Source organism: Pristiophorus japonicus, chromosome 8 (genome assembly GCF_044704955.1).
Source record: "Pristiophorus japonicus isolate sPriJap1 chromosome 8, sPriJap1.hap1, whole genome shotgun sequence".
Lineage (NCBI taxonomy): Eukaryota > Metazoa > Chordata > Chondrichthyes > Pristiophoridae > Pristiophorus > Pristiophorus japonicus.
The window spans coordinates 200,006,713-200,015,359 of NC_091984.1; the positions used below are offsets into that span (position 1 = coordinate 200,006,713).

At 47.4% G+C, this 8,647-nt stretch overlaps 1 protein-coding gene across 1 annotated transcript in view; it reads right to left on the reverse strand.

The window, feature by feature from the left end:
• dhx37 (DEAH (Asp-Glu-Ala-His) box polypeptide 37) overlaps positions 1-1,359 on the reverse strand; it is a 42,325-nt gene extending 40,966 nt beyond the window's left edge. Inside the window, exon 1 of the mRNA XM_070887774.1 lies at positions 1,269-1,359. The gene's annotated coding sequence lies outside the window, so the exon portion shown is untranslated. The remainder of the gene's footprint in view (positions 1-1,268) is intronic.
• Between the last annotated feature and the right edge of the window lie 7,288 nt (positions 1,360-8,647).

An 8,647-nucleotide genomic window follows, 5' to 3' on the forward strand; every position in this document is an offset into this window, starting at 1 on the left:
GGGGAAGTGAGGTTGGGGGGGGGGAAGTGAGGTTGGGGGGGGGGAAAGAGGTTGGGGGGGGGGAAAGAGAGGTTGGGGGGGGGGAAAGAGAGGTTGGGGGGGGGGAAAGAGAGGTTGGGGGGGGGGAAAGAGAGGTTGGGGGGGGGGAAAGAGAGGTTGGGGGGGGGAAAGAGAGGTTGGGGGGGGGAAAGAGAGGTTGGGGGGGGGGAAAGAGAGGTTGGGGGGGGGGAAAGAGAGGTTGGGGGGGGGGAAAAGAGAGGTTGGGGGGGGGGGAAAAGAGAGGTTGGGGGGGGGGGAAAGAGAGGTTGGGGGGGGGGGAGGAAAGAGAGGTTGGGGGGGAGGAAAGAGAGGTTGGGGGGGGGGAAAGAGAGGTTGGGGGGGGGGGAAAGAGAGGTTGGGGGGGGGGGAAAGAGAGGTTGGGGGGGGGGGAAAGAGAGGTTGGGGGGGGGAAAGAGAGGTTGGGGGGGGGGGAAAGAGAGGTTGGGGGGGGGGGAAAGAGAGGTTGGGGGGGGGGGGAAAGAGAGGTTGGGGGGGGGGGGGAAAGAGAGGTTGGGGGGGGGGGGAAAGAGAGGTTGGGGGGGGGGGGAAAGAGAGGTTGGGGGGGGAAAGAGAGGTTGGGGGGGGGGAAAGAGAGGTTGGGGGGGGGAAGAGAGGTTGGGGGGGGGGGGAAAGAGAGGTTGGGGGGGGGGGGAAAGAGAGGTTGGGGGGGGGGGGAAAGAGAGGTTGGGGGGGGGGGAAAGAGAGGTTGGGGGGGGGGGGAAAGAGAGGTTGGGGGGGGGGGGGAAAGAGAGGTTGGGGGGGGGGGGGAAAGAGAGGTTGGGGGGGGGGGAAAGAGAGGTTGGGGGGGGGGGGAAAGAGAGGTTGGGGGGGGGGGGAAAGAGAGGTTGGGGGGGGGGGGGAAAGAGAGGTTGGGGGGGGGGGGGGAAAGAGAGGTTGGGGGGGGGGGGAAAGAGAGGTTGGGGGGGGGGGGAAAGAGAGGTTGGGGGGGGGGGGAAAGAGAGGTTGGGGGGGGGAGTAAAGAGAGGTTGGGGGGGGGGGGGGGGTAAAGAGAGGTTGGGGGGGGGAGGGAAAGAGAGGTTGGGGGGGGGGGGAGAGGTTGGGGGGGGGGAAGGAAAGAGAGGTTGGGGGGGGGGGAAGGAAAGAGAGGTTGAGGGGGGGGAAGGAAAGAGAGGTTGGGGGGGGTAAAGAGAGGTTGGGGGGGTGAGGTTGGGGGAGGGGAGTCAGTTAAACGCCAGAAACTGCACGGCCCAGTGGTAGAACGAACTCACAGCCTTTTCTCGGCCGCCAGTCAATGCCAGGCTCCAGGCTTCAGGCCCTGCTCAAACGTGTTTCACTTTTTCATTCCCCACACATGTCCCCACCGGAAGTGCCTGCGGGCACCTTGCAAGATGATTCCGGCGAGAACACGGTGCCTCCGAAAGAGTTCCGGCAAAAGCTGTATTCACAGCACGAGCCGTTACAACAGTGCTCCGACAAAACAAATCCACATCGGAGTGTTTCGTTTGAAAGTTCTTCTCAAATGTTTTTGCACAGTTGTGCTATTTAAAGAAAATGCCATTTAACAAAACGGGCACCTTTCAGACAAAGCCAGGATCAGCCTCCTCTGCAAATGGTGTTAGTGAGGAGTAGTTTTAGATATCTGGATAGGTCGGCATTTAGTAAATGCTGTCCCACCACAAACTTCAGTGACTAGGCCTCTGTCAATATGGGCCCCTTTCCTCCCCAGAAACGAGCAATTCCAATGCCCAGCACCACTGTAAAGAAAAAGGGGGAATCAAGCAAGATCTGAAGTTACTGCTATCAAAGTTAACACCAGAGGGCTCCAGAGTGCCTAGCAGAAAGATGGGATTGTGTTTCTGAAGCATTCATTAAACTCCCACTGTGCTGTTAGGGAGGGAGTACCAGGATTTTGAGCCAGCGACGATGAAGGCACAGTGATATATTTTCAAGTTAGGATGGTGTGTGACTTGGCGGGGAGCTTGGAGGAGATAGTATTCCCATGCGCCTGCTGCCCTTGTCCTTTTAGGTGGTACAGGTCGTGGGTTTGGGAGGTGCTGTTGAAGAAGCCTTGGCAAGTTGCTGCAGTTCATCTTGTAGGTGGTACACACTGCAGCCATGGTGTGGCAGTGGTGAAGGGACTTAATGTTTAAGGTGGTGGATGGGGTGCCAATCAAACAGGCTGTTTTGTCCTGGATGGTGTCGAGTTTCTTGAAGGTTGTTGGAGCCGCACTCATCCAGGCAAGTGGAGAGTATTCCATCACACTCCTGACTTGTGCCTTGTAGATGGTGGAAAGGCTTTGAGGAGTCAGGAGGTGAGACACTCACCACAGAATGCCCAGCCTCTGACCTGCTCTTGTTGCCACAGTATTTATGTGGCTGGTCCAGTTCAGTTTCTGGTCAATGGTAACCCCCCAGGATGGTGGTGGTGGGGGATTTGGTGATAGTAATGCTGTTGAATGTCAAGAGGCGGGGGTTAGACTCTTTCTTGTTGGAGATAGTCATTACCCGGTGCGAATGTTACTTACCACTATCTGCCTTGTGAACTCGCTGGTGTCTCAGCAGGGTGGGTGACTGAGTGAATCCCTTCCCACACACACAGCAGGTGAATGGCCACTCCCCAGTGTGAAATCGCTGGTGTCTCAGCAGGTTTGATGAATGAGTGAATCCCTTCCCACACACTGAGCAGGTGAACGGTCTCTCCCCAGTGTGAACTCGCTGGTGTTTAAGCAAGGAACAGTACTGAGTGAATCCCTTCCCACACACGGAACAGGTGAATGGTCTCTCCCCAGTGTGAACTCGCTGATGTGTCAGCAGGTTGGATGACTGAGTGAATCCCTTTCCACACTTGGAGCAGGTGAACTTGGAGCAGGGCCCAGGGGCAGCACGGGCCAGCCCACACTGTGATCTATGGATAGTAGGAGCATGCGTGCGCACTAGGTCCGTGCAGCAGAGCTTGGTCTCCAGTCATCTTGGTTAATCCTTGCCACTGGATCAAGACCTAACTCTGTCAAGCCCGTGTGGTGGCTGGTGTGCAACGGCCACCCCACATTAAAAGAATCCATGCACAGGCATTTTCCACCCTTCAGTAAGTAGTTCGGGACTTAGAATGTCAGCTCCTTCATTGAAACACCTGTGAATGCATCCCTTTTTGGTGTGGAACCAGATCATCCTTGGCACGAGGGACCGTCTAATGCATACTATCAGCCAAGCCTGAAAGAAGAAGAGAAGAAGCAAAGAAGGGATGCCTGGTAGCTCAGGTTGTACATGTGCATTTACTGCACCATCATCTATTATCCAAGCTACATCTATAGACAGAAGACTCTCTAGCTCAAATTTGACTGAGGAATAGTTCATCTGATATTTACGAGGAGGTGGGGAGGTATTTTAACAGTCGGGAAACTGGGAACAATGGGTTTCCCTCAGGTTCTGCTAAATTTAACTATCGTAGAGGAGGGAGGGAGAGATTGGGGATCAGGGATTCATTGATGGAGGGCCCCGGAGAGATCGGGTGTCAGGGGGACATTGATGGCCGGGGAGGGAGGGTTGGGCGGACGATGAGATCGAGGGAGGGGGAAGGATCGTGGGTGGTCTGTGGAAGAGATCGCGGGGGCCCCGGGGAGGACATCAGGAGGGCATCGGATCGCAGTGGGGGGGGGCCGAGGTTCCAATTGCTGGGGAATTTAACAAGGTAGCTTGATGGGCCAGGGGTAAGCACCCCTGCTCCTCCTGGCCCACAAGCAGTGCTGGAAAGGCACTTACCTGTTCCATACAGAGGTCCTCACCTACCTTCAGCTGCCGGATGTCCTGAGGCCCAGGAAACCTGGCCGGCCAGTGTTAAAGCTGGAACAGCGAAAGATCATAGGCACGTGGCCTTATTACAATATTTAAAGGAGGGACCCGCCTCCTTTAAGCAAAACTACAAAGAAAATCTCGCAGAAGGACTTTCAATGTGACTGGCATTAATGAAGACTGATAGTAAATATAAGCAGAGTGCGGAGGGGCTATATGTACATTTGGTGGTTTGTTAGCCTCTGAAATGTAATCTTTGCATCTCCAGCCACAGAATCATGGCTGCGCCTTTAGTTATGATGCAGAAATAATTTTGGAATATAAAAATTAAACAAGCTTGCATACTTCTTGATCATCCCTTCATTGCATCTGTTTGAAGTGGGCTCTAACTGTATAACTGCCAGTAATGCACGTATTGACTTGCTAATGTGTACTCTAATGGTAGGTGATCCTTCCTAATGATTGCTGTTGGTGCACTTGATATTAATTGGATCAGTGGAAGTTATTTTATCTGTCAGAGTCCACTGCAATTAGTCTTCTGCCTTTTTTGGAACTGAGACAACAATTCATATTTCCACAAAACGGGGGTGACCAAAGCATCATCCACACACAAAAGGAATGGTATGCTTTTATAGAAGAACCTGACAGGGTTTGAGCTAAGTCTTTGATTATGGTACTAATTATACTAAATCGTAGTTAAGCGTTACAATGCAGTTGCAATATATACAATGGAATCTGTATTGCTTTCCATTTTGAGGAATTTGACACATTGCTAAATATGATTATAATTCAGAGAGCACCTAATGTTTCAGGTTTTTGTTTAGTCCTTCGCCTTCTTGTGCATTCCTCAGTGATCTAATTTACCTTTTAGGATCACTATTTTCCTTAGTACTTAAAATTTCACAAATCTCTGGGATCATTTTTCAGTATAAAATCAAATGAAAATAAATGTTCAATAGCACCTCAACGCAAATTTTCTAGCCAGTAAATACAGAGAAGTGATTTCTAGCTAGTCTGTCAGCATTTTGTCAAAATTATATCTGTACAATGGGGAAAATTTGTACATTGATATGACTTAAAATCTACATTTTGCAGCAAGTGTTAAGAAAGAAAGTACAGAAAATACTGATATGGACTTGAAAGGGCTAGACTTTCCAATGGCTTACCGCCCGGTTTCTGGGCGGTATTAGCCATTGCGGACAGTAATCAGATGAGTGAAAATGTCCTTACCTGAGTTACGCCGGCAGTGTCGAGGTACTGGTGGGGAACGGACCGCCGGCAACACCGTCCTGAGATCGCCCTGGCGCGATATTTGGGTCAGCGGTGACCTGTAGCTGAGTTTTTTTTTAAACGCCCACGAGGATCAGCGGAGCTGGACAGTAGGTGAGTACCTCTGCAAGTAAAAGGTTAGTCATTGGTTTTTTACTAATTCTTTTTAAAATGTGTTGTGGTGATTTAGTTGTGACGTGTCTTGGGAATGTTCTTTTGATTTTTTTATTTGATATTTTTTGAAAAATTACTGTGTTTTTCTGGTGTTAAGCCTCGGGGTAAATTTTTATTGATTTTTTTAATTTTTCGCCCATTTTGATTACGAACCACCCAATCAACCCTAAATTGCACTTTTTTGCCTAGAACGGAGGTGTAAGGCCCATGTTTTTCGCTCAGCGGATTTTTAAACTTTTTGTTGGGGGAATTTTTCACCAGCAATAATCTTCCCAGTCTAAGCGGTCTTTTGGGCGGCGATCGGGCGCTGGCAGGCTGATCGGAAATTCAAGCCCTATATGAAGAGCAATTTTTATTATGTGTGATTAGAGCTTAGAGTACTTTCATGAGATATTCCCCCTTCAATGCTGTGCTCTCCGTAAGCAGGCCTCCTTGATCCAGAAGCAGCAGTTCTTTGGATTTGTTCCCCCAGAACTCTCATACACCTAGGACACACACAGGTCCTAGTTCGCCAGTGCAGTGCTGTCCAATAGATTCGCCCAGTACTGTCCAATACTTTAGCCACTAATCATATGTGGCTAATTGGCAATCCAGATCTGACTAATTGCATTTCTGATTAGTAAATAATAAATCAAAGCTAAATTTAGTCTCGGTATCAGATAACCACTACACTGGAAGCAGTTGAACGTTTTGCAATGTGCTTCTCATATTCAACGGGTTAATTGGTAACGGCACTTTGAAAATCATAACATGATTGGGCAGAGTCAACTTGGTTTTATGAAAACAAAATCGTGTTTGATAAATTTATTAGAGTTTTTTGAGGATGCAACTAGCAGGGTAGATAAAGGGGAACCAGTGCGTGTAGTATATTTGGATTTCCAAAAGGCATTTGATAAGGTGCCACATAAAAAGTTGCTATGCAAGATAAGGACTCATGAGGTTGGGGGCAGTATATTAGCATGAATAGAGGATTGGTTAATGGACAGAAAACGGAGAGTAGGGATAAATGTGTCATTTTCAAGTTGGCAACTGTAAGTAGTTGGGTGCTGCAAAGATCAGTGCTTGGGCCCCAGCTATTTACAATCTATATTAATGACTTAGATGAAGGGACTGAATGTAATGTATCCAAGTTTGCTGATGATACAAAGCTAGGTGGGAAAGTAAGCTGTGAAGAGGACACAAAGATCTAATTGAAACATATAAGATTCTAAGGGGATTGACAGGATAGCTGCTAAGAGGTTGTTTCCCTTGGCTGAAGAGTCTAGAACTAGGGGGCATAGTCTCAGGATAAGGGGTCGGCCATTTAAGACTGAGATGAGGAGGAATTTCTTCACTCAGAGGGTCGTGAATCTTTTGAATTTGCTAACCAAAGGGCTGTGGATGCTGAATCGTTGAGTATATTCAAGGCTGAGATAGATAGATTTTTGGACTCTAGGGGAATCAAGGGGTATAGAGATCGGTCGGGAAAGTGGAGTTGAGGTCGAAGATCAGCCATGATCTTATTGAATGGTGGAGCAGGCTCGAGGGGCCGTACGGCCTACTCCTCCTAATTCTAATGTTCTTATTAATTGTGTACAAATTCTTTACTTGCAGAGTCTTGAATGCAGCAAGGAACTTTGTATAAAAATATGCAGAAAGCCTTCGGAGAAGTTAGTCCTACTTCCACTCGGACAAAATATAATGGTGAAAGTGCAATAGCAGAGTTAGAACAGTCATGTTCCATTTCCAATTCATTCTGCTGAATTGGACTGATTTTTAATGTTGTAATACTATAGATTGAATTTAGCAAAGACCGACTGAATATTCTACTCAAGCCGGAAGTTTCTGCAGACAGTATATGCGTTTTGCTCTCGTGCATTTGCCCTTGTTATCTCCCACTTACCAGCAAAATTTCAGTTTTGACTGGAGATCACACATTTCCAAAATCAGATTGTGCTGTTCAGGAAGCGTGTGCCGGTTTGTATCGGCGACGATTGATTGTTGTAGTTGCGCAGGGGAGCTCCCAACTGCTGCTTATAGCATTCCATGTTGGGTCATGCACACTGGATGACTGGTAAGGCAGGGAGCCAGGCACCCAGGGCTAATAGTGCTGTGTGAGCAGCATAGTGAAGTGGGGAGGGCTATTTATGACCAGAGGAAAACAAGAGCCAGAAAGAGAAAAATAGGAGAACATAAATAACATGATACTAACACATACATTAAAAAGAGAATGAAAACTGGAAGCCTTCGCCCCTCGTGCCCCAGGCTAAAATTTGCACTCTCACTGGTATCATTGTTGGTCCTGGCGCAGATTGTGGAAATTGAAATTTTATGATAGTACCTAGTTATTGGAATTTCCATGATAATTAATAATGGTGTATTGTACTTGCTCTTTCTTCACATGCTATTCAATGCCTGCTTATCACCAGGATGATTTAGCAACTTGTTTTTTTTTTCAAATATTACAAGGCTATCTGGAGGAGAGAGCTCTTTGCATGGTTCTTTTATGGATTTCAAGTAATCCATGTTCCTTCAAATTGTTACATTATTGAGTCTTTTTCAATCTGCAAAAAATGCACTAGTACCAGGATCCAGTGTGGTAGTTTGAAGGTTGCACTCTGCCCCAGAGCATTAACTAGAATGCTACCCGCACCTGTAATTAGTTGACTAATTTTGCCATTTCAATGTAGGTGGCGGATTATAAAGTTTGTAATTAATAATATACCAGTTAATGTCACCTGACTTTTCTCACAGACAAAAATAAAATTAGATTATGTATTTCCTTTGTAACTGTTTCTCTGCTTGATTCTACTGACTAATCTGTTTTATCTCCCTCCCTCCCTTTCCCCCTCCCTTTCTCCCTCCCTTTCTCGCTCCCTTCCTTCCTCTCTCCCTCCTCTCTCGCTTTCAGATTGTCTAATTATCTCTTCTTTCTCCAACATTTTCTCACTCTGACTGCCCTGGTCTGACTGCACATTGAGCACCAAGACTGGAATACTCTTTCCCTCCTGTTCCCCATTACCCATCCTGACCTTGCTGCCATAAAAAGAACCCGCTGCTTTCAATTCCTTATTTCAGATTTACTTCAAATCCTCACTGCTTTCAGCTTCAATAGCAGCTTTTCATCCAGAATTGTAGCAAAGCTTAAAAAAAATCTAAGTACACCAAGTCCATTCAAAAAAAGTCAACATTGTTAGTCAGGTCCTTCTAAAGCCATGTGGGCTGTTAATTATAGATAGTTCTCATATTTGCTGCTGATAATTGATCTCATTATTTTACTGGCTATTGATGTTAGATTGATGGGTGTGCGGCTGCCTTGATTAGATTTGTCTCTTTTTTTGACTATGGATACTACATTAGCTTATATCCGGTCTAGTGGGATCTCCCAACAGTTAGTGACTCTCTCATAATGATTGTCCACACTTCACACATTTTG